Consider the following 26,760-nt stretch of genomic DNA (forward strand, 5'->3'; position numbering starts at 1 on the left):
ATAATTTTTTAGTCTTTGCTAGACTGTTGGGCACTCGTTAAGTTTTGTGTTGGTTTTTATTTTTTAAAGTGAGAGTTTAACTGTCCTAGTGGATATTTGTTAACGTTTTAACACCATAAAATTTCGAATTTTATTTGAACCTCACATTTACATAATTCTTTTGTGCGCTAATTGATTTCAGTTCTCTGAATTTTTGTGACTACTTTTTTGAAATTTTTATTTCAAAAAGAAATTGATAATATTATGGGGCCTAAAAAGAGTGGAGTGTCAAGAACTGTGCTCACCATAGAAAACAAGCAAGAGATAATAGCTAAGATAGAGAGTGAGCAGAAGATGTCTGATGTTGCTAGGCAGTATGGCTTAAACAGGTCTACAGTAGGCACAATCTTAGCTAAGAAAGATATAATCAAGAAGACTCAAGGAGCTAAAGGAGTAATGAAAATCACATCTGAGAAACAAAGATGTGCCATTCATGAAAAAATGGAGAGATTAGTATTTAAAATGTCTACTCAGACTTATTTTATTAACAGGACTTATTATACCGATGTCTTTGTTTAGCAAAATTTAAGAAAGCTGTCAGAAAAATAACCTTTAAAAAGTCTTTATTTTTCACTTGTACACTTTTTACATGATATTGTGTTTTGGACTTGTTCGTTCCTCATCAGCAGGTTTACATCCAATTTTTTTTAAACAAATCATTAAAAATCAATATAAATTTATAAAATTCTGACAATAAAATCTGACAATAACCAGTTACATTAAATTACTTAATTTTTTTACTTTTAAATACTTCAAAAATGAAAATTACAAACAGAGCTACACTTACTATATTTCCCATATACCTGTATATAATAGTAATAAGCATAAATTACATTATTAAAGTATAACAAATTTACAACTTACATATTGTATACTCACTGTTACTTGAACCATTATCATATTACCAGATGCTTTCTCTTATATACCTTTTCCCTTTTCATTCCTTTTGTTGATGATTCTATTCCATGATTGGTCGATTTTTCTTCCCATATGGTTGTTCATTCTGTTCTTTTGTCTTGTTATGTAAATGTGTTTGTATAATTGCCTTTTGAAATTATTCTTTTCTTTTTTTTTTATCAAACCACAATATCATGTAAAAAGTGTACAGGTGAAAAATAAAGACTGTTTTTTCTGATAGGCTTTCTTAAATTTTGCTAAACAAAGATGAGGCTAAGTAGACATTTTAAATACTAAACTATAAGATAAAGACACACAGGAATATGATTTAATAAATGGAGAGATTGCTTTTAATTTGGATAAAAGAAAGGGAAATGAAAAGAGATGTAACTAATATAACTATCATTTAAGAGAAAGCTAAAGAAATTTATGAAGAACTGAAGAAACAAACTCCACATTTGTGACATGAGGAGATAGAATTCAAGGCTATTACTGGATGGTTTGCAAAATTTAGAAGATCTGGCATTAAATATTTAGTAATCCACAGTGAGTCTGCTAGTGCAGATAAAGGAGAAGCTGAGAAATTCTGCCTCAAATTTGAAAAATTCGTAGGATATTGTCCACAACAAAATTTTCAGTTGTGATGAAACTGATTTATTTTGGAAGTGCATGCCAAACTGTACCTATATCACGAAAGACAAAAAAAAAAAAAAAAATTCCTGGGCATAAACCCACAAAAGACAGACTGATGTTACTTTTGGGAGCTAATGCTAGTGGTGATATGAAGTTTATCCTGCTTCTTGTCTATCACTCTGAGAACCGTAAAGCATTCAAAAAAATGTCTATAATTGAAGAAAGACTGCCAGTGATGTGGAGATAGAATAAAATGGCATAGATCATGCAGGTTTTTTTTCAAAGAATGGCTGTTTGAAGTTTGTGCTCCAAGCATCAAGGATTACCTTAAGACCAATGAATTGCCATTGAAAGCACTGTTGCTATTGGACAATGAACCAGGACACCCAAAAGACCTTGAAGATAGATTATTGGAAGACTTTCCCTGGCTGACAGTTCAGTTTATACCTCCGAATACCACTTTGTTGATCCAACCAATGGATCAAGAGGTTATTGCAGATTTTAAGAAATTGTACATTTGAGCACTGTTTCATCGGTGTTTTGAAGCATGCCAATTCTCCTCAATGATGACATTAAAAATGTTTTGGAAAGAAAAAATTGACATTCTTGAAACTATATGGGTCATTCAAAAGGCATGGTCAAAAGTCACTCAACAACAGTTGAATTCTGCTTTGCAAAAGCTGCATCCCTCCTGCATTCAGGAAGAGAGAGATGATGTCTCTGAAATTATGGATGAAATTGTGATAACTTCTAGAGATCTGGAATTGGAGGTGAATGAAGATGACATTGAAGAGCTCATAATGGAAACTGATATGACAACTGAATAACTCCCAAGAACTCTCAAATGAAGAATACCAAGAAACTCAGCGAGATATCTTTTCTTCTGAAAAAAGGAAGATGAAAGAGGATCAATGCAGACATCTGCTATTAAAGATCTTTTGAAGAAGTGGGAAGATGTCAGAACAATGGTTTTAGAATGGCATCCAAACCAGGTTGAGGTTAATAGGCTTGGGAATATCTATGGCGACAATGCTATTAATTAGTTTTGAAAAATCCTGAAGAAGAGAGAAAACCAATTGACATTGTACAGATTCTTTAATGTCCCACAAATGGAAAAATGACATGACTGATAAAATTGCAAGACTGTGTATATATGTATTTTTATTACTACATATAAGTAAACATAGTAAGAAAGTATACAATTTATTATTTATTTTTGGGCTCTCCAGAACGAATTAATCAAACTCCCATAAAAACCTATGGTAAATTGATAATCGAATAACGAACAATTCGGATAGCAAATACAGTCTTGGAATGGATTATGTTTGTTAACCAATCACCCACTGTAATTTAATTTAATTTATAATTTATTTAACAATAATTATTTTATTGTTAAACATATAGAATGTTTCAAAATTATCTTTACAACTCTGTAGAAGAAAAAAATTCAAAGAATGTGTACAATAGTTTTAAACATGAAAATTTGGTCATACGAGGCGTGTTTTTAAAGTAAGTACCGTTTTGAAATATAAAAAAAACAAGCAAACATTTTAAACAAAATTTTTATTTATGTGAAAGCCCATATTTTACACTACTTTTCTACATAATTCCCATTAATATTGAGACACTTATCGTATCGTGGGACCAGCTTTTGTATTCCATCCTCAAAGAATGTTGCCGCCTGATGAGACAACCACTGCAGAACGGTCGTTTTGACTTCGTCGTGATTGTTATGGCGCTGCCCTGCCAGATGCTTCTTCAAATGCAGAAACAAATGATAGTCACTCGGCGCTAGGTCGGGACTGTATGGAGGGTGGTCTAATTGTTCCCAGCCAAATGATGTGATTAGGTCTTGAGTTTGATTTGCCGTATGTGGACGAGCATTATCGTGGAGCAAAACGACACCCTTGCTCAGTAAGCCCCGCCTTTTGTTTTGTATTGCAAGGCGCAGTTTTTTTAAAGTTTCACAGTATGCAGCTGAATTGATCGTTTCACCATGAGGCAAAAAATCAACAAGCAACACTCTGTATCTGTCCCAAAACACCATGCACATGATTTTCTGAGCAGAAATTGTTTGCTTGAACTTGACTTTCCTTGGAGATGATGAATGTCGCCATTCCATGGATTGTTGCTTTGATTCCAGTGTAACGTAGGCTACCCACGTTTCATCACCTGTAACAATATGACTTAAAAAATCATCTCCTTCCTCACTGTAGCGCTCAGGAAAAGTTAATGCACTGGCCAAACGTTTGGTTTTGTGCTCCTCCGTCAACATTTTCGGCACCCAACGGGAATACAACTTCCGATAATTTAATCGTCCGATCACAATTTCATAGAGAACACTTCTTGAAACTGCAGGAAACTCTTTAGATAAAGATGAAATCGTGAATCGTCTGTTCTCTTTCACTTTACAGTCCACCTTTTCAATCAAATCGTCGATAATGACTGAAGGTCGCCCACTTCGTTCCTCATCGTGAATGTTTGTGCGGCCATTACTAAAGGCCCTAATCCATTTTCGTACCATTCCTTCACTCATAACGCTTTTACCATAAACTTCACTGATTTGGCAATGAATTTCAGCCGCTTTCGAGCCTTTAGCACTGAGAAAACGAATAATGGCATGCACTTCGCAGTCGGCGGGATTCTCAATGAGCGGCGGCATTTCAGTAACACACAAACAACAGTAAATACAGTCGACTGGCTCCGTAATGGCGTTTGTGGCTTCCCAACAGATGTAGGTACACAGTGCGCATGCGCTAAGTGCCGACTGCAGCGCTCCAGCGGCATTATATTAAAATGGTACTTACTTTAAAAACACGCCTCGTACATATCAAGTTTCATTTGTATAAACTTTTGTTCTGAAAACTCCCACTTCAGTGTGATCAACTGATTCTCAGGATGGTGGATTGGTTAGTGTGTACTGATAGCTTGGCTACCTTTTTTCCCAGATCTAATACCTTAGTTTTTTTGTGAGATTTGTTAAAGATGAAATGTATGTGCCATCCTTACCTGAAAGTCTGACCAAAACACTGAACTTTACTTACTGCTGCAGTTGTTCAAGTAACACCAGAGATACCTGACTATGTGTTTGAAGAAATTGACTACAGATGGGATGTCTGCCTCATAACAAATGGAAGTGACATTGAATCATAAAAAACTGATGGACCAAAAGAAATGTGAAGTGTTTGACTACATTTCACTGTTTTAAAATTATATGTCTTCTAGTGATTCACCAGTATCTTGCACTCAAGTTGTAAAGCTATTTTTGAAACACTCTGTATATTTTAAATTTAATAAATGATGCATGTATTTAATATAAATTATTTATTAAAATATTTAATAATATATTATTTACAATTTAAAAAGAAAACAATTTATAAGTAGTTAAACATTATTTAATGAGATCTGATACTTAATTAGTGGTTTATAATAAAACTGTAATAATTTAATGATATGACATTCCTGAAAATTCAGAATGAACTGGAAATGTTTTAAGTATTCTTATAATGAATCCCATGTTCTCCTAATGTTTAATTATTTGAATCCTATATTTATAATTGGAAATTAAAATAAATAAAACTGCATAAAAGATTAATTTTAGCTTAAAATTATTCATCTTAAATATTTGATTAAAATCGTAAATGTATGAAAACTTCCACGTTTCTTATAACATTTAATTTAATTTCTTATTGTCTTTGAAAGAGAAGAAATGCCGTGTTTGATATAATTTAGAAAATAAGTTGAAAATTTTAAAATGTAATTGTTTTAATTTTTGTATAATTTTCCTTTAATAAAATAGGCTTTTAAAATTTTCATCATACAGTGGTACCTCAGGTTACGAATGCCCCAGCATATGAAATTTTCAGGATACGACATGAAATTCGAACTTATTTTTGCTCCACGATACGAACAAAAACTCACCATACGACGTTACATTAGTTCGCATTTTTCATATGTTTTTTCTTACTACAGTTATTTTTTTAATGTATTACTTGGCTTAAATTTGAGTATGTTTTTCGCGTTGGAACGAATTATTTGGTTTTACATGTAATCGTATGGGAAAAGATGATCCACCTTACGACATTTTCATGATACGATCTCAGTTTCGGAACGGATTAATTTCGTATCCTGAGGTACTACTGTATTAATTCTAGTTTTAACTATTTATTGAAGAAATTAAATACTTTAAATATTAATGTATAACATTACAATTTAATTACATATGTGAATCACAGCATAAAAAAGTGTAATATTTAAAAGGCACACAAGTAATTTGTGTTCATTGGTGGCACAAAAGGCATGTTTATGATTGTACTACTAACTTATGACTGACTAACTGATTGTTTAAACAGGATGATGATGATAGCTTATGTTTTTATTATTTTTCCCCATAGTTTTATTGCTTTTACTAACTTTTACTTTGATCATAAGTAGCTATAACTATTATATCAAAAAGATTTGCAGGAAAATTCCCAGGTGATAATATTATTAAAAACAAATGCATATGTCTAGATATTAAATATCACATGTCTACACAAATGAATCAATGAAGTTTTTATGTGAATATTTATTCATGTAATCATCTGTGATTAGGACGAGGTGATAAAACAAAAAGAAAATTCACAAGAAATAGTACAAAAGGTTTGTTGATGTTACAAATCAGACTTGATGACACAGCTGCCATATTTGTTACTATCCTGATATTTGTCATGAGGAACATTTAAGATTTGAATAGGGTTTGGTAAAACTTGATGTTTTGAGACTTGACGAATCTGAGTCTGTTTAAATTCTATTTATCAGTTTTCATTTATTGAACTTTGATATCTACAATATGTTCAAATAATGAAAAATCAATATATTTTTAACCAAGTCCAAATAAAATATTTTTGTCTAGTTCAGTTACATTTTAGTTAAGCTTATGTATTGAGATTTCATACAATTAGCATAAAATCCAGTTCTGTAAACACTGCTTTAATTACAGGGACCTTGAATAAGTTCTCGCTGTTTTTTAACAGATGGCATTACCAGAACCACGTGTGTTTATTTTTAGTTTATTTTTAAATGGTGACGCATCTGTAAGGAAGTACAATAAGTGACCTTGAAATTCAGTATAATTCGGTTAAATAAGTGTTATTTAGCCAAAGTGTAAACAACTTATTTTTTCATTGTGTTAAACATGTTGAGTTTCATGCCAAAAAAAGAGTATTTGTGGGGAATTTTATTGCACTATTTTATTAAAAAAATCTGCAGCTGAAGTACACAGAATTCTTGTTGAGACTTATGGCGACCATACTCTGTCGGAAACAATATGCAGAGATTGGTTTAGATGCTTCAAAAATAACGATTTTGATGTTGAAGATAAAGAATGATCTGGCGCACCAAAAAAGTTTGAAGACAAGGAATTAGAGGCGTTACTTCATGAAGACTCATGTCAGACGCTAGCTGAACTTGCAGAATCATTAGGAGTTGATCACACAACACTTTCGAAACGTTTAAAAGGATTAGGAATGATTCAAAAGCAAGGACATTGGGTTCTGTACAAGTTGAAGCCGAGAGATGTCAAACGGCGTCTTTTCACATGTGAACAGCTGCTTCGTTGTATCATGACAGGTGACGAAAAATGGATACACTATGATAACCCTAAGCGTAGAAAATCATGGGGTAAGCCCGGCCATGCGTCAACATCATCAGCAAGGTCGAATATCCATGGTTCGAAGCTTCTGCTCTGCATTTGGTGGGATCAGCTAGGTGTAGTTTATTACGAGCTGCTCAAAACAAATGAAACCATCACGGGAGATCACTATTGACTACAATTGATGCGTTTGAGCCAAGCATTGAAAGAAAAATGACTGCTATATGAGTAGAGACACGACAAAGTGATTTTGCAACATGACAATGCTCGGCCACATGTTGCACAACCAGTGAAAATCTACTTGGAAACACTTAAATGGGAAGTCCTACTCCACGCCGCTGTATTCACCAGACATCGCCCCTTCCAATTATCACTTGTTTTGATCGATGGCACATGGCCTGGCTGAGCAGCACTTTCATTTTTATGAAGATGCCAAAAAATGGATTGATTCTTGGATAGCCTCAAAAGACGTGTCGTTTTTCTGACATGGAATTCAAATGCTACCAGAACAATGGGAGAAATTAGTGGCTAGCGATGGACAATACTTTCAGTGACGTGTTTATTACGACTTTTCTAAAGTAAAGTGTTAATTTTCACAAAAAAAATTAACACTTTATTTTAAAACTTATTAAATAGTGTAAACAGATGGATCTATAGTTAAATGGGAGGAGGCCAGAATCATTACAAAGGTACACTTGCCAACACTTGCATCCACAACAGAGAAGTGTGAGATCTACAGATCTAGCTTAAAGGATAAATGTTTAAACTATAAGGATGCAACCATTTTACTGTCGGCATGGAAATACATAATCAGAAAAAACTCTTAAGATGATACATCCACCAGGCTCAATAAAAACCTGAGTTACTATATAAAAAATGTTTACGTATTGTATGGCGGAAAATTACCATATTTTGTATTCCTTTTTATATTATTTTGTTTTTCTTATTTATTGTATTAATTTCGTTATGCTTATTTATGTAATTTAATTTCAACATATGTTCTAAAATAGTTTAAATTTGAATGTGTTCGATAATGACATTGATTCGAATGTCTTTAACCTGATGATGGCCCATGAAATGGGTTGAAAATGTTTGTTTAGCTGAATAAATGTGCGTTTTCAGTATTAAAGTGTGTTGACTGTATATTGTTAAAGAATCTGAGTGAGAATAGGGGAGAAATATTAATAACGAGTTTTTTTTAAAATTATGTAAAATTAAAATAAAATAAAAATATTTAAAATTAAATATAATGTGCAGTTATAATTCGCATTTATAATCCTTATTATTTGTCAATTGATGGGGGAGTAATTGTTTTTCACAAAAATATTGCCATGCTTTAGATAGAGGCTGTTCTTTAAAATTTGTTATTTCCTTTTATTACTGATCTATGAATTTCCAGTGCCTCGAGGGTTTGGATATGTTCTGTGTTGTAGCATTGCTTGATAATACAGTAGAGCATCATCTGACTCAATTGGGGACTGGGGTTGGTCGGATAACTGAAAAAACGAATAACTGAAAAGTATGAAAAAATACGTTATTAGTATAGTATATTAGTATATCCCATGTAATTAGTATATTGCTATTAACCTACTTTGCATTGAATTTTCGTCAATGTTAAGCCTAACAAAATTTCTTTTTAAATAATAATAATCATCGCTATTGTATCGTTAAAAATTATTTCGTTATTTTGCACAAAATAAATACAGTACTGTACTGTATATTGAAAAATATAAAACAAAAAAAATATACAGTATTCGGGTTACATATTTTACATAAAGTAGGCCTATACATTAGAAAAAGAAGTTTAAAATTTTTTTGCTTCACAGCTGACACTTGTTTTTTTGCCGCTAAATCTTGCACATGTTTTAAAAACTGCAATTGGATAGTGTCACATTTTTCTTGCTGTTCTAACCACTTCATAACTGTCTCAAGACTGTGAAAAGCTTTTTCACTGGATGGTCCTTTTTCAGCACGGTTGTTGTCGCTAGGTTCTTCCTCATCGTCACAAGGGTCTTGGTTGTCTATGACACTGGCAATGATTTCATCGTCCAACAATATTTGATAGCCAGGGTCATCGGCATCACATTCGAGCCAATCTTGAATGTTTTCGTTGTTGCATTCTTCAAATCCATAACATTCTTTAATCAGCCCACATAGATGTGATACAACTTGGCTGTTTGATGGTTCTTCAGGTGCAGTGATAGACTCATCTGATGGTAGCAGCTTATTCCAAGCTGTTACTAGTGTAGTGTCCTTGACAGTAGCCCAAGCATCTGCTGCCATGTACAGTACATAGCATCCTTCAAGTTAATTTCAGTGTACACTTGCTGAATTGTTTTTTCACATTCTTTTCCAAGCATTACTGTACACAGCCTTTCTGTAATATCGTTTGAAGCTTTCATTGACCCCTTGCTCCATCAGCTGGAGGATTGAAGTAACGTTGGGAGGCAAGTAGATAACTTTAAACTTTTTGTTTTCTCTTTCCAGTGAAATGTTTGAGGGATGACTTGGGGCATTATCAATCAACAACAAAACATTTCCAGTATTCCCAGTTTTAAACTGATGCTTTTTGACTTCAGGGATAAATACAATGTCATACCATTCTATAAAAATGCTTGTATTTATCCATGAATTCTTTTGATTTTTGTAGATGACCGGCAATTTTTTTATTTCCTTAAAGCACTGTGAATTATTAGACTTTCCTACGATTAGCAAAGGTAGCCTGTGCATTCCAGTAACATTTCCGCATACCATAACAATAATGTGTGATTTGTTTGCCTTAAAACCAGTTGCTGACATTTCATTATTAGAAACTAGGGTTTTTGTTGGCATTTTCTTCCAGTACAAACCAGTTTCATCTGCATTGTAGACATTGGTTTTTTTGTAACCATCCTTATCAATTATGTTTTTAAAAGACTTTTTCAAACGTTCAGCTGATTCAGTATCAGCTGACAATTTTTCTCCCTGGAGATCCAATTCCCTAATTCCATCCTAGATTTGAAACGCATAAGCCAGCCGGTACTCACTTGAAAATCAGCATTACCCCCTAGTTTCTTGTTCATTTCAAATGCTTTTTCACAAATCAAAGGGCCACTTATTGGTTGTCCTTGGTTACTTACCTGCATGAACCAAGTGTAAACTACGGTGTCCAATCCTTGTTTTCTGCCATTTTCATTGTTTTTCTGTGCAAGCTTTCATTCTCACTGTCAAGTACACTTGCAAATTATTTTATGGCATCACTGTTCTTTTTAATGTCTGTTATTGTGGTTTTTCCAACTCCATATTCCCAAGCTATGCTTAATATACTAGCACCACTTCCAACTGATCTATTGTTTTAAGTTTATTGGAAACACTGAGAACAATGTGTTTACATTTAGTCGCCATTGCGAACAGTACAACAACTACAGCATGATCTGTTACAAGTGTGAAATTCACAGATCCAAAATTTATATCTTCGATGAAAACAGATTCCGATTCAGCACGACACACAGTCCTCAGAAAAATCCACACAAAACAAACAACCACTCATAATTAGGAAATTAAGCCTCATTTAAATACTGGCTTCCTTTTTATGGTTGAGCCAGTGTTGCCAGCTAAAACATGCAAAAATTTAACAAACATAATATTAAAGTAGCCAAGACATAACCAAGTATTGTAGTACCACATCACTAGCAAACATTTGAATTTGCTGACTAGAATGTGGTCGGCTAACCAATGTGATGGTTGATTGAGGGTCGGATAATCGATGCTCTACTGTACATGCATTGTTGAAGTCTACTTCCACGTTCTGTTCAGAAGCAAATATGGCAAGGGAGGTGGTTAGCATTTTTTACTTAATGTCATATTTTTGTTCCTGTATACACTTATGGAATGAGCGTCTGGTACCGCCGATGTATTCGAGGTGTCTATTCCATCTATTGTCTATCACAGGTACTTTATAAACTTCTGGAGTTTTTCATATGTCCTCTGACTTCCCCATTGTGCAGAATTTTGTAAATAGTAGGCAGATACTGAAGGAGGGGTAGAAGGCTGTACTTGTAGGTGTAGCCTTAAAGGATAGTGAAAGAAAGTAAGAAAGGGAATAAAGAAGTGGAGGGATAGAAGTTGGGTGGCAGAAGCCAGGGGGTTGAAAGTGGTGGAAGGAGAGGAGGACATGAGCCGCCCCATTGACTGTTTATTGGAACAAAATGCAAAATACAAAATGATACATAGTGCATACCAAGGATAACAAGCAGTAAATTTCACATGACAATCAAGCTCACAGGAATGATGAGTGCTTACAGTTGAGAATACATGATGTGCAGAAAATATAGTAGTACAGAAAAATGGGATATTGAAAAGGTTACAAAATTGATGAAAAAAGGTGGTCGCAATATATACAAGGAGTACAGTGTTACGTGATAGAGCCCAGAAAACATAATAGTAAGTGATTGCGACAGTGGTTACAATAATAAATGGACAGTTTGAGAAAATACAAAATTAAGTACTAAACAAACAAAAGGTGGCAGTAATACAGTGCCACTACAAAAGAGAATTTACAATATATACAAGATGCAAAGTACAGTGAAATTGAAGTTGTCAGGATTGATGCAACAAACAAAGGACTTCAAACAGCAACTAATGGAACTCTGTCCATTAGTTGCTATTTGAAGTCCTTTGGCCACGAGTGATAGTAGGTGGCAGGTGTTTATATGCTAATTTTTTGCTTTTTTGTTAATTGCTTTTTTGTTTTTTGCTATTTCTCTGTATATATTATGTAATGCATGGTAGTAATTGGCAACTAGATAATCATTATTAGTGTTACTAGAGTGAGATTGTGGGTGATTAAAGTAAAACAACTTAGCCAGTTTGCACATTAAGTTTTTTGATATCCATGTTGTATGGCTATTGTTGTAAGCCATCGTAGTTCTTTATTAATATCCTCATTATTGCTACAATGTGTAAGTGCTCTTCAAGTAAGTGCCCTAAAAACTGCTATTTTATATGTAAAGGAATTTCACAATGTTGCAGGGGTAAATACTGGTAAATAGCTTGGTTTATAAAACATGTTAATTTATATGCAGCTATTTATAAGATGGAATTATATATCTAAAAAATGTCTCCCTGTATTGCTTGCTTGATCTTGTTTTAAGGTTAATTCATATGGATTATTATTGACCCACTGTAAAAAGGAATTGATGTCTGGTTGCTCTTCCCACATTATTAGTATGTTGTTGACGTATCTTTTATATAAAATAATGTATGGTAGGATAGAGTGTAATACTAATTGCTCTAACTGGTCTATGATTAATTTGCATAAGTCTCCCGACAGGGGATGCCTCATTTTTGTAAAAATAAGCAATTATACTTGAAAATGATGTGTAGCACATCATGTGTATGAGTTCTAAAATGTGTTGGTGGTGCTTGGAATCCTCTACATTTTTTTAATAATAAATCATGAAGAGAGCAAAAATATGGTTGTGTTTTTCCTTTTGCACATCACTTAAACTGGACAACAACTTTTTGATAATAGGTGCAAAATGTTCTGGATCCTGTTTTATGGAACAGGGTGCATACATGGGGTCTGCTTGTATTGTTTGTAGTAAGAAATTTGGAGGAGTGATGTTATCCCAACAATGTAAGAAACTAAGTTGATTGTTATTCTTAATTGACATTTGTATCTTGAGTATCCATTGTGGCTTCTTTTTATAATTTTTTGATAGCTTCTGTTTCAGCTTTTTTTGAAAAAATGTGAATTTTTAAAAAAGTATAATTTCTAAAAATAAAAGATTATCTTTAGATAATATAAACGAGTAATATAAATACTCTTTCTTAAACCGATTTTGAGAAATTTATATCAGCAGACAAATAAGTAACAAAGATACTATACTTCAGCCAGCATTATTTCTTTTATTATTTTCAAACTTTTCCAAAAATTCTCCAAATGCATTTCACCGTTACAGCCTCATCGGTGGATTATGAGGATTAATCCACCGATGAGGCTGTAACGGCGAAATGCATTTGGAGAATTTTTGGAGAAGTTTGAAAATAATAAAAGAAATAATGCTGGCTGAAGTATAGTATCTTTGTTACTTATTTGTCTGCTGATATAAATTTCTTGAAATCGGTTTAAGAAAGAGTATTTATATTACTCGTTTATATTATCTAAAGATAATCTTTTATTTTTAGAAATTATACTTTTTAAAAATTTCACCGATCCCATTGTTTTATACTTTTTTATTGATCAACAATTTTAGTGAATTTTTTATTTAAATCCATCAGTAAACTTGGATGTTGATTGAATAGGTGATTTTCAATTTTTACCAATCTGTATAGTTTTGAACATATTATGTTTTTGGTTGCTCTAAATGCTTTTCTTAAGCATAATGCGTGCAGTTTTTTAAGAAGTGTTTCACATCAACATTTTGTTGTTTTTTGTTTTTTTGTGATGTGATTGATGCAATAGATATCCTAAAATCTTCTACCTTTAGTATTTTTTGTAGAATAACAGCAGATGGTAATTAAGTTTAAAATATTAAGAATTGAAGGCACAGTCTGTCAAAACAGGAATCATCATTTATTCAATTTCAAAGTTCCAGAATACATTTTTTAATTACCGTTCAGTGTTATTATTTAAAAAATTATTCTACAAAGATTCGTCACCCAGGATGGCTGAAAATCTACTGTACATGTATGTATGTATGTATGTATGTATGTATGTATGTATGTATGTATGTATGTATATGTACTGTACAGTACATATATACATATACATATATGTATACATATACTATATGTATATGTACTGTACATATACATATAGTGCTTTCTTCTAGTATAAGTTCTACAGTCTCCAAGTTGTAAGAATGGAAAATGAATGACATCTGTGGCATTATGCTTCTAATTTTAAAACTTTTGTTTTTAATTGGATTATTTTTTATTGTTTTTAAAGGAAAGTTTTTAATTTTGATGGCCAAGTATCCTATAAGAAAAGGTTGGTCATCAGAAATGTATTCCGGAACTTTGAAATTGAATAAATGACAATTCCTGTTTCAATAGACTGTATCTTGAATTTTTAATATTTTAAATTAGATATTCTAACTTCAGACCAGATTATATACCTACTGTCTTCTATAAAACATTAAAATTCATGTCTGTAGTCGTATTATCCAGATTATTCACAAAATTTGCCAGATTCAGTTAGGTACTCCTCTTCTATAATATCCATTCCAAAAAAGGATAAACATTTGTCATCCTATTACCATATTCCTTACTATGCTCAAAATATTCAAAATTTGTGTTTACCAAAAGATAAACCTTATAATTTCTTCAAAACTCTTACCATTTTAACACTGTGTGCTTTGTCACCACTCCACTTTTACCAATCTACTCACAACTCTATCAGTAATTATTGATAATTTAGAAAGGAAGCATTCTGTTTGTCATTTATTTAGACATTAGCTGGACTTTTGACTCTATCTTCCCAAATATTCTTCTTTCAACCCTCTGTGAGCATTTTGACATGACCCTGTCTTTCAATTATGGCAATATCTACTTTCTATCTATCATGTATTTAATTAAAAATCACCTATTTTAATTTTATTTTAGATTTTGCCTCAATTTATAGTATACAACAGGAATTGGTATTAAGTTGTCTTTTCTTCTCTGTTTACTTAACATTCTTGGCCAACTCAAATCTACTATAATTACTTACACAGATGACATAAAACTAATAAATCATAACCTTGACATTCTACAACAAGACCTACATCATTTGACAGATCTTTTTCAAAAATATAATCTCAAAATTAATACCCATAAAACTGTTGAAATGTTCTTCTCTCTCATTCAGGATACTCCTCTACCACCATTTTATATTAGTACAAATTCTTTAAAATATGTAAATTCTATAAATGATCTCAGTAAAATCATTGACCATAAACTTACATTTAAAAATGTCATATTGATAAAATAGTAAAAGTTGCGATATCATTCGGAGATTTTGTAAATCGTCTCTTCAAATAATGTGTTGCGTGCTATTTTCTTCACAAATTTTCAGTTTATTGTTGATAATGGTTTACTGATCTGGGCCACGGCTGCCTTTTTAAATAAAATCTCTAAAGAACGCAACAAAATTTATTTAACTTTAAATTTATTCTGAAATATACCCTGTACTCATCTGAATGTTGCCAGGTCCAGATTGGTACTTCCAATTTTCAAAGAGTCCATAAAATATTTCAACTAGTTACTTTATCATGAATATTTTAGTGGTAATGTACAGTCAGAGTGGCTACAATTGAGAATACTGAAGCAGAACTTATGCAATACATCATGTATTTTAACTCCCTTTTACATACTGTCCATTTCATAATATTTTATCACATTTCTTGTAACATGTCAAAAATTGAAAATTCACCACACAAGATTTTAATCACTTTAAATGCATTTGTAAACTTATCCTTTATAATTCTTAATGTTAATATTTTTGTCTTATTGTAATCATTTCCTTTTTTTTTCATGTTTTTTACTTGCTTTATTTGTATTTTATGCATTTTATTTTATTTATTCAGGTTCTATTGTTAAATGGGGGGAGGAAATTATATGTCGTATACATGCCATTTCCAACTATAATTGTAATAAATAAATAAATAATGGTATTACTTTTTCACAAGATATAGTGAAAATATTTGTCTAATATATTTTTTAAAGTAATTATCTATTTACATATATTTATAAACATTAATTGCTAACTTTTATATTGATACACTTGAATTATACTAATTTAGGACTAGAAATTTTTCTTATATTGAATAATTTTATATATTATCTTATTAAAGTTGAATGAGAGTCCAAGAAAGTTATATTTTTCATATCAAAATATATACAAAAAGTGAATATTAAATTTTACACTTGTGCAGTTATATATAAATTAAATCATACTTTATGGAGATAATTAATTGTTTAAAACAGAAGCTACAGCTGGTTTCATTCACTAATGTAAACTAAATCAATAAAATAAAATGGCCATTTCTGCTATGACTAATCTTTTTCAGAAAATTACAGTTATGGAGGAGAATTATTTTATTTGTATGTTAAGATTCCTTTCTTTTATTAATGGAATAATTATCTGGACTTTGATATTTTGGAAATTATCAATGCAGTTTATTCAGTATTGGATGTTGTGTCTGACAAGCTATGGATTTCGATGTTGGGAGTTTATTAAAATTAAACTATTTAATGAATATCAGTTCTGGATACTTGTCATATTGGTATGGTTTTTGTTTTGTCAAACTATAAAAATAAGAAATGTATTTTCTCTTTAAAAAATAATCTAGCTGTTTATAAAAAGCAATATTTATTTTTATCCTAAAATTATACTGCATTTAAATTGAGAAAGAAGAAAATATATTAATGCTATAGTGAAAATTTTAAAAGTAATAATTAATGTAAAATAGAATGATTAAAATTTTAGTTCTTAAACTACATTTATAATTAATTAATTATTATTGAAAGAAAATTTGAAGATATTGATGTAACAGAAATTATTTTTCTATTATGTTAAAAATAAATCATTGTTTTTAAAAAATTATAAATATATTTACTATATCTTTATAAAAATTATTTCAGTGCTAAAGCTTTGTAATTAAAGCTTTAAAATGAACAAGAAACACAAAAAGTTTGTCGTCTCTTTATGAAAAATGAACAAGAAAAACTGTAAAAGTTTGTTGTCGTCTCTTTATTTTAGAATAAACACGACAACAACAACAAACTTTTACAGTTTTTCTTGTTCATATATAAATAAAAAAAATAGAAAAGCAGCTTAAATAATTAGAGTTTAAAATTTTTATCTACACTTCTAGTTTTTTTTAATAGTCCTTCTGATGAAATTTTCAAAGAATGTTTTAATTTTTTTAACTTTTGTGATCAGGTATTGTAGTTTAAGACTCTTTTAATGTTTAAATATTTCAATAGTATTTTATTTTCAAACAATTTCTTTTTATGAATCTTTGTCAAATTTATCTGCTTTTAATTTTTGCACTCAATCTAAATGATATTTAATGTTTTTTTTTCTTTGTGATTTTATGAAAGTTTTCTTAAAGATATGGAAATTTAAGAATTGAAATTATTATATAAATGTTCCTATTATTGTGTTATATCTGAACATTACTATTATTATGATGATCTCTTTTTATTTTATTTTTATTCTTTTAATAAATATATTTTTAAAATGATGATCTATGCTGTTTAACTATGTATTATGAAATAAGTAGATTAAATTAAAATTTTTGTTGTAATGTTTTTCTAATTCATATTGTATTATTTAATTTCCTGTGAAGACTAAATGCTTATTTAAAAAGCTTCAAAATTAAAAAAAATTGTATTTTGTAAGTTTTTTTTTGTTAAATTTATTTATTTTTGAAGATTGGAAAAGATTTTATATTACATATTTGATCAAATTTTAAATTATTTATGTTCAGAATAGTTTATTATTAAATTTTATTTTTCAAAAAATTATTATTTAATTTCTTTGTCATAAGTCATCAAGAGCATTTTTAGCAGACTTTTGGCTGTCATTTTTTGTTGTTTATTTTATTTGTCTTAATTGTGTCATTTTAAATATTAAGTTTGAATTTTTTTAACATTAAATTATGTTCTACTTTCTGTATTCTATATCAAAATTGTTGTTTGTTAAGTTTAAATCATCATGCTATTAGAATCTTCATAAATTATTTTAAATCTGTGTTCATTGACTGGCGACAGTTCTATGCTTTTACATTCGTTTTTATGTTGCTATTAAGTTTAGATTTGGCAATGGGATAAAATAGTTTCAAAAAAGTTTTATCAAGTAATAAACTGACTCTTTAATAAAAAGTTATTATTCTGTTATTAAAATTTTGTCTTATGAATGATATAAATATGGAGTTGCTTATTAACAGAGATTTTGTTTCAAAAGTAGGTAGTTAGCCACTGTCTTGTACAAATGTTAATAATTGCAATAATTTTTGAATTGAACTGAATTTTAAAATTATGACAATTATTAATATGAGTACAAGATACTGGTCTGGGATTAGAACAAATTCTTTTGCGTTATTTATTAATAGGTATTTAAGGTGTAGCCAGGAAAATTTGGCATTTAATGATTTGTTACAGAATTTTTGTGTAATAAGATGGTACATTTTGAACTGCTTAAGAGGTGTGGGGTATATAGTGGTGTAGGTTATATGGCTTTATTTGTGCAAACTTGCAACAGTTAACAAAGTATATAATTATAAGTTTTTCTTGAGGAAGAGTTACATGATCTGTTACTATTGCACTTAAAAATTTGAGATATATTTTGACTGATAAGTGCTTATCAGTTGCAGAGTTAAAAAAAATGAATAAAATTTCTATATTTTCAGTTTTTAGAAATTATTCTTATTACTAGTTTTTAGTAGAACTGAAATTGTGAGAATTGGATTTAATAATAAAGGATTAAGAAAGCAAATGTGGAAAGTATTTTAATATCATTTTTCATTATATATATTTTTTAAGTGTAATTCAGTTTCATTTATTGTTTACTTTGTGTTTGATCAAATATATTAAAAATATTTAGCATATAATTTATAAATTTAATAATATGCATAATACATTTTTGACATGTTTTAATATTTTTAACTCTTTTAACAAATTAATGCAGTTCTGTTTTTTCTTCAAAGTACTTGAATAGCGTGATGATGTTACATGTAATCCATAGTCATATCTATAAATTTTTCTTACAGTAGAATCTTTCTTAATAATTCTATTCATTTTAAAAATTTAGGTTGTTTTAGAGCTATTATTTAATTTAATATTACAGTTACTAATATTAAATTGATTACAGTTACTGATAATAGTTTTATACAAATCTGACTTTAAAAATGAACATTTTATTTATTTATTTACAATATTACTGGTGATGTCATTAAGACAATTACTGCCAACTCCCATACAAGAAAGAAACAACAGACCCAGTAAAATGAATAAAAAAATGCAATAAAACAGAAATAAAAGGAATAAATTGTAAAAATAAATAAAACAATTAAATAAAATAAAGCAATTTTTTGCAAACAGCCTTAAATTTAGTGAATTTAATATAAAGTTTATCTTTGATTTTTATGGCAGTTTTCTGGTAGCAGTAAGAAAAAGATTTAATCGTAATATTAAGACAACAATATTGATAGTACAAACACACAGTATTTCTAATATTAATGGAGGGGATGTGAAGGTAAATATATTAGGATGGGAATAGACTGTTAAAAAATTTATAAGTATATATCCAATCAAAATATTCAATGTGTTTATAGAAATTGGGTAAACCTAGGTGTACACCTGCAACTTCTGGGCAATCTGTAAATGGAAGGTTAGAAAGTTTGTTAAGTAAAATATAAATTTTAGTCAATTCTGAATAAAGTTTATTTAAGGTAGATGGAAGAACAGAAGTCCAAATAGACAGGGCATAGTATATTAAAGACTGTGTGTTAGTGAAAAATAATACTCTTGAGTATTTTTACTGGAAATTATTCTAAAGTTTTGCCAAAGCATTCCCCTATGAATTGATACCCGTTTAATTAAATTTTCTGTATTCAGTTTGAAAGTGAGTTTTGAATCAAATATTATACCTAAATTTTGAACTCCGTCAACTATTTCTAATCTTTGTTGATAAAAAAGGTATTGCAAGTTGGTGCTCTTGCCAGGCTGTAGATCATTACTTTAGTCTTGCTAGAGTTTAACTTCTTAAGTAAGGTATTAAGTTTATTAATATTGCTTTGTAATAAATGATGACAGACAGCTATTTGCAAGTTTAATATCATTAGCATATGCTTTATGAATGAAGAAGAAATACTGGAGAGAGTTTTATTTATTGATATATAGGCTATGAACAGCATATTACTAAGGATCTAATAGATTATTATTGTTTAATTTAATATTACTAAATTAAATATTTATACCATAAATGTTCTCTATAACTATGTTTCTTTGATGTATTTAAAAAAAAGAATTTTAACTTTTAAATTATGCCAATTTCTGATATAACACCCACATTTGTTCCAGTATGTTTTTCATGTTGTGTGAGGGTAGTTCAGCTTTTTGGTAGAGTTTTGTGTTTACTCTAAACACATATTGATCCTTGAAATGAAAATATCATTTTTTATGATAGTGATGGAAGAATATTGTTGATGATACTATAACATTACTTTAAATAAACTTATACAGTTATATATTATGATGTCTTGTTTATTGAATATATTTTCATTTGTATCACAAGAAAATGTGTTACCATAGAGATACAGTACATGTGATCACAATCTTTTTTATCATTTTTTCTATTTTATCCACAGTATCCATTTAGATCAAACAAGTGATAGATCACATTAGCATCATTTGATTGTTCTTCTAAGATGATCTTTATTTGGTTTAGATTTTATTGCACTTACTTTGTTAAAAGTGCTGAGTTTTCTTTGCTGGCACTAACTGCTTCATCTTCTGAACTTAAAAAGCCATTTAGAGTTTGTGTGATTTCCTGGTAACTTCCACTGTTTCATTTACATTCATTTCTTTAAAGGTGGGAAATTCTTTGTGTAATATCATGAATTCTTCCATAATTAATGGATGATTTGTTAAAACAAGGATTTGGAATTGCAGAGATGGATGCTCTGGAAAAGTTAAAAATCTTGCTAACCATGTTGCCAGTTTAAAATTTTTTTTGTCACTTCAAATTGTTCATTGCCATCATTTTACTTAATTATTTACAGTAATGCAGATTCTGGTAGCCTTATCAGTTTAGCTTCTGGAAAGAAAAAGTATCAATAACATACTAAGCTGTCACTTTTATTTTACTAGAAGGCCAGACAGTCAGGTTGCCAATTCAAACAAAATTAGATGAGCATGTAGTCTTAAACACAAATAGCTCCTTGTCCAAAATAATAGGACCCGCTTCTCAAGCACTTCCAAAAATTGGGTCTCTGAAAATTAAGTTTCACATTCCTGAGTGTTTATAGCCAAGTGGTTATGACACTAGGCACTGGAGCTAGACGATGTAGGTTTGAATCTTTGGAATTTTAGTTTTTTGCTTTTTATGTGTAACATGATTCATTATTTTACTGCATCATTAGCATCATCATTATTATTATTACTCCTCATGTTTAACTCTTACTTCTCTTATTTTAAAAGAGATTAAAAAATTGTGAAATTGTCCATAATATTAACAATTAAAAAAATAAAACACTGCAACTATGCTATTTTCTAACCTATTTTCAGATCACTTTCCATTTCCTCCATGTGCAGTAACATCTGAAGCTTATTTGCTTGTGATGAAATAGTATGAAATCACATTTTACACTTCATCTCTGGTTTGCTAGAAAAGTCAGTCTTAATTCTGTTTCCAGGAACTTTCCATACCTAGAAAGTTCTTATCTCCTCAGGGTATAAAGGGTTGAATTACTTCTGATTCATTGCATTGGCTCCACTGAATCAGCCACTCTTAACTGCAGTGTTTATTCTTGAAAAAGGCACAAACAGAAAATAAATTTACACATAACATGCCTGGAATTCAGTTTTAACATTTGAAAATTTTAAAATGTTTTGACATTTTATTTTCTTTTGAAACATAAAGGCATGAATAAGTGTAAAACCGCATAATAAAATGTATCTTTGGGTAAATTGGCACTTCTGTTTTTTGGTACTAAGTGAGGTGGAGTAATTTTGGAGGGATCCATGCTATTTAGATAGCAGATCTCTTTACATTAATTTTTAGGTATTAATGAGGTTGAGTTATATTGGGTTGCTAAAATGGTGGTTGATTGAATATTAATATATATGTATGTGGTATTTTTGTTAGTTGTAATTTTATTATTATTTTGATGCTTAATTACTACTTATGAATATTTTGTAACCACATGTGCATGTCAGGAATTATGGTAGTGACTCCCTGCAAAGTAAAAAAGTCATTGACTGACTATATATACAAGAATCAGGGTTGCTGACTTTTGGGAGTCAATTTCTCCACACCCAAACACCTGAAGTAATTTAATGTTCAGGAGGAATTTGTTCATAAATTTTTTCAATTAGCTTTCTCTGCTAAGCATATTGTTATATTTATGTTTAATAAAATTTATCAAACATATCTTTTGATTGTTTACTGTTTATAATAATTTTATTACTTGTTGCTCTATTCAATTTTTCATATTTTCAAGATCTCAAATATTAGGAGGCCCCAATATCTGGAGGCCCCTGGGCCCAGGCCTGGTAGGCCCACACCTAAAGATGGGCCTGTTTCAGCCAGTACTGCAGACATTCATAGAGGAAAAACTACTGACTCTAGAAAGCTCAGGTTTTAAACTTAGCCTTTCTCATTATCAGTGATGTGCTGGCCAAACTTCTGCATTGCTAGGTTAAAGTTTATGGGAGTTTCCCCATAGAGCTAATTTAGTTTTATAGCTTAATTTTATGCTTATAAAGATAAAATTGCTTGGAAACAAATGAATTTTATTGAAAATGTTACTCAGAATTACAAAAGCTCAAATTTATGCAAATTAAAACTTTTTATAATGATTTTTCTAAACAGCATATTGAAAACGTTGATTGGTGGCACATTGGTTGGCACTGCATTTGGCAACTTGGCACTTGGAAGTGGTACCCACAAGATTTTTTCCCATATTATTGTTTTCTACATTTTGCTTCTGAATGCCAAGCTTATCTTTTATCAAAGAAAAACTGCTAAGAAAAATTTTGACAGCCATCTAAATTGTCATAAATTTTTACTTGGAGTAATTTCTTTTACATCCCACATATTTTTGTTTGGATATATATATGATGACACTCCAGAATTTTCCACAGCCAAAGGCATTTGATAAAGAGACTCAATATCACCCAAGCTCTTCATGGAAACCCTAGGAAACGTATTCCATAAAATAAACCAGAAGAACAAAGGTATATCTATAGATAGAGAACACCTCAACCATCTAAGATTCGTTGATGATATCATCCTAATAGCAAAAGATCTTGCAGAACTACAAGAAGAAATCAGTGATTTAAATGAAGTTAGCAATGAAATTGTCCTTAACATGAACTTGGCAAAAACAAAAATCATATACTGTACAATGAACTGGTAGACAGTCAAGACATAATAATAAATGACATCACACTAGAAATGGTAGATGAATATATATACCTGGGACAAGTAATACCCAAATCTGGTTCACTACTTCCAGAAATCAATAGGAGGATCAAACTAGCATGGTCTACATTTGGATGAAATTCTGTAATCTTCATGTCCAGAATGCCAATCCACCTGAAGAAGAGAGTGTTTGATCAATGCGTATTACCAGTCATGAATTACGGATGTTAAACTTGGACACTAAAGAAAGAAATAACATTGAAGCTCCAAGTTGTCCAAAGATCAATAGAGCGGTGCATGCTAGGAATAACAAAGAGAGATCACAAAAGAATAGAGTGGATTAGGCAGAAAACCCAGGTAACTGATGTAATCCACAGAATTAAGTCTCTCAAATGGCAATGGGCAGGACATCGGGCAAGAAGGACTGACAACAGATGATCCGTGAGAATTACAAGGTGGTATCCACGAGGAATCAAGAGACCCAGAAGACATCAAAACTTAAGATGGGATTATGACAAGGAAACAAGCAGGCACAACAAGGTGGAGAGAAGCAAATGATAGACAAGCGTGAGCACAAATGGAAGACGCGTATATAAGGCAAGCTACACCATAATTGGAAATGGTAGAATAAGCTGAAGACGACGACGACGATGATGATGATGATATATGTATTATTCATATATTCTAGAACAATGATTCCCAATTAGTGGTATGCGTACCCCTGGGAGTATGCGAAATTATGTGAAGAGGTATGCACAGCAGTCTAAAATTGGTTGATTTAAAATTTAAATGCATGAGATGAAGCAATCAAAAAAATAATGGGTGGACCATCAAAAATTCGGCAATTTACAATATGATGTCGAATGCACAAATTCGTTTATTTATAACTAAAAATATTCTCGAAATTTTATCAAAAAAATGCATTTGTGACAATACCTAAATGAAATTCTTACGCAAGAAATGATAATTGTACAATTAACACAAATTGTGTTAATTGTACAATTTTTATCATCATCTTGTCAGCGAAGTGGCAATAAAATATATACTACCATTTTGCACAACATACCTCTGTGAGAGCGGATTTTTGGCCATGACAAACATGAAAACTACTGTCACTGACTTCAACTTGAAGATGACTTGAGGCTGAAGCTGACCAAAAAGCAACCAGATTTTACAAAGTTGGGCAAAGAAAATCGTGCACATTTGTCACATTAAAATTAAATAACCTTATGATATTTTCATTATTATTAGAATTGTATTTTAAATGTAATAAATGTAAAAAAAAAACTTATTCTATTTATCACTAGCTGTTTACCCATAGCTTTGCATGCATTATATCAAATTTTCTTGTGGGAGTAAGATATTTTCTCACAGTAAAATGTAGCCCATGTCCATCTCCAACCTGTAAGCTATCTCTGTGCCAAATTTTATTAAAACCTGTTTAGTGGTTTAGATGTGAAAAGGTAACAGACAGAATTACCTTCGAATTTATAATATTAGTGTGAATATTATAAATGGGATTAATATGAATTTCTGCTATAAGGGGTACGCAAGTTTGAGCTCTTTCTTGAAGTGGTACACAGGAAAAACTAATTGGGAACCATTGTTCTAGAATTTGTCTTTTATATTTGTTTGAACTGTGTAACCTAAAGATGACCATTTACATGGCAGAAAATGTTCTTTTGCATTAAAAGCTTTTAACTGCTCAGAGGTTGTCTTTTAGTAATTATATTGATATGTAAATGTATAGCAATACAGTAGACCCCCTATAACGTGGTAGATAATTCTGTGTTATATGAATTCCATGTTGTGCGAGTCACTTAGTTTTTACAAATATGTGTGCCAGGCTGTGAATGGCTCATGTATTTGTAAAATCTAAGTGACTCGTACAGCACGGAATTCATATAACACGGAATTATCTACCATGTTATAGGGGGTCTACTGTATGTAAATTGATATGTAAATATGTTCATTTTTTGTCAATTATTTTGTATTTTAATATTTATAATTAGATTATTTTTATTAATAGTATAATAGACTTAAGAAATGTTAAATAACATAAAATATAGTTAAAAATATAAATAGTCTTCATAAAACTTTAAATAGATCTGATTTTAATTATTAAAGAAAGAATGGTAAGATAAATTTATGAATTTGACTGTAGACAATATCATAAGTTACAAAATATTTAGAAAATATATATATTTATAACAATTGTAGTTTATAAATAGATATACAAGTATCCCTTGTATAACAGGGTAGTTACATTCCAAAAAAGTGCAGAGTTATACGAATTGGTGCTATACAAAACAAAGGATTAATGCAAAATATAGGGTTATGTTCCAGAAGTTAGCAAAAGTATACTATTCTTTTCATTACTAAGGGAAATATGTTTATTAAAGCAATAGATAATTTATTTTCAATCAATAATTAATTAACAATCACAATTAAAAGTACTGTATTATGCATTAATATTAATTTTAGTTAAACGAGAGCATTTCTTTTCACAAAGTATCGTTATCATCTCAGCTATTTTGTTGATCTTTATCAGAAGTATCAGCAACATTTTCATATTACTTTCCTGGCTGTTATAACAGGAAAGGTATGGCAATTGGTCAAAAAACGACCCAAGATTTTTACATTTTTGTACTCAGGACACCTTGAAATGGAGAGAAATGCAAAAAATTTGAGCATTTGGGAGTAATTTCTGTATGTGTGGATGTGATGTTTGTGTGAGAGGCACAATTTGTTCATTTTCTTTGAAGCTTAGTGACTCCTGTGCTTGCTTTTTGTGAAAAATCTTTGAAATTTTGCATGGAGGTACATGTATTAGGGGATCGATGTTATTAAATTTTAATGGTTACAGGTTGAGAGGGTGGGGAGATAATGGGGTTGTGTGTATCTCCAGTAGGGTCAGACTTAATGATAATTTTACTCATTATTAGCATTTACAATTTTTATAAAGCCTGTCACTATCCTCAAAATTAAGCTTTATGTTGTTTTATAACAGTTAAAAATATAACAAGATTTTTAAATAAAATAACAGATGGTGCCACCAAAATTTTAAATATTGCCAGGAAAGTTGAGAAACTTGTTGCTGGTTTATTTTTATTTTTATCATAAAAAACTTTTTATGGATGACAATAAAAATATGTTATTAATCAATAATTTGTTCTAGCAGGTTGTGTTTGTTCAGTTAAGTATTGAGCAACATTTACCAGAATTTTTTGTTCGAATACAGAGTTGTTTGAGTACTGAGATACCACCATATTTTGTTTGTCATTTTATGAATGATTGCTTACCTACAGTTAAAAGAAATATTTAATAGAACTTACTTAAAAATGTTTAAATAAACTTTACTAAATATAAAGATTAATCTATGAAAAGAAACCACAGAGACAGTTTTAAGAGCTAAATTCTGAAAGCGTCAACAATGACACCTGGT

At 30.4% G+C, this 26,760-nt stretch overlaps 1 protein-coding gene across 6 annotated transcripts in view; it reads left to right on the forward strand.

The window, feature by feature from the left end:
• The window catches only part of LOC111615078 (GRAM domain-containing protein 1B-like), a 117,963-nt gene that overhangs the window by 75,849 nt on the left and 15,354 nt on the right, over positions 1-26,760 (forward strand). The gene's annotated exons all lie outside the window — the stretch shown is intronic.

Source organism: Centruroides sculpturatus, unplaced genomic scaffold (genome assembly GCF_000671375.1).
Source record: "Centruroides sculpturatus isolate CEXI.00-Female unplaced genomic scaffold, Cexi_2.0 scaffold18, whole genome shotgun sequence".
Taxonomy (NCBI): Eukaryota; Metazoa; Arthropoda; class Arachnida; order Scorpiones; family Buthidae; genus Centruroides; species Centruroides sculpturatus.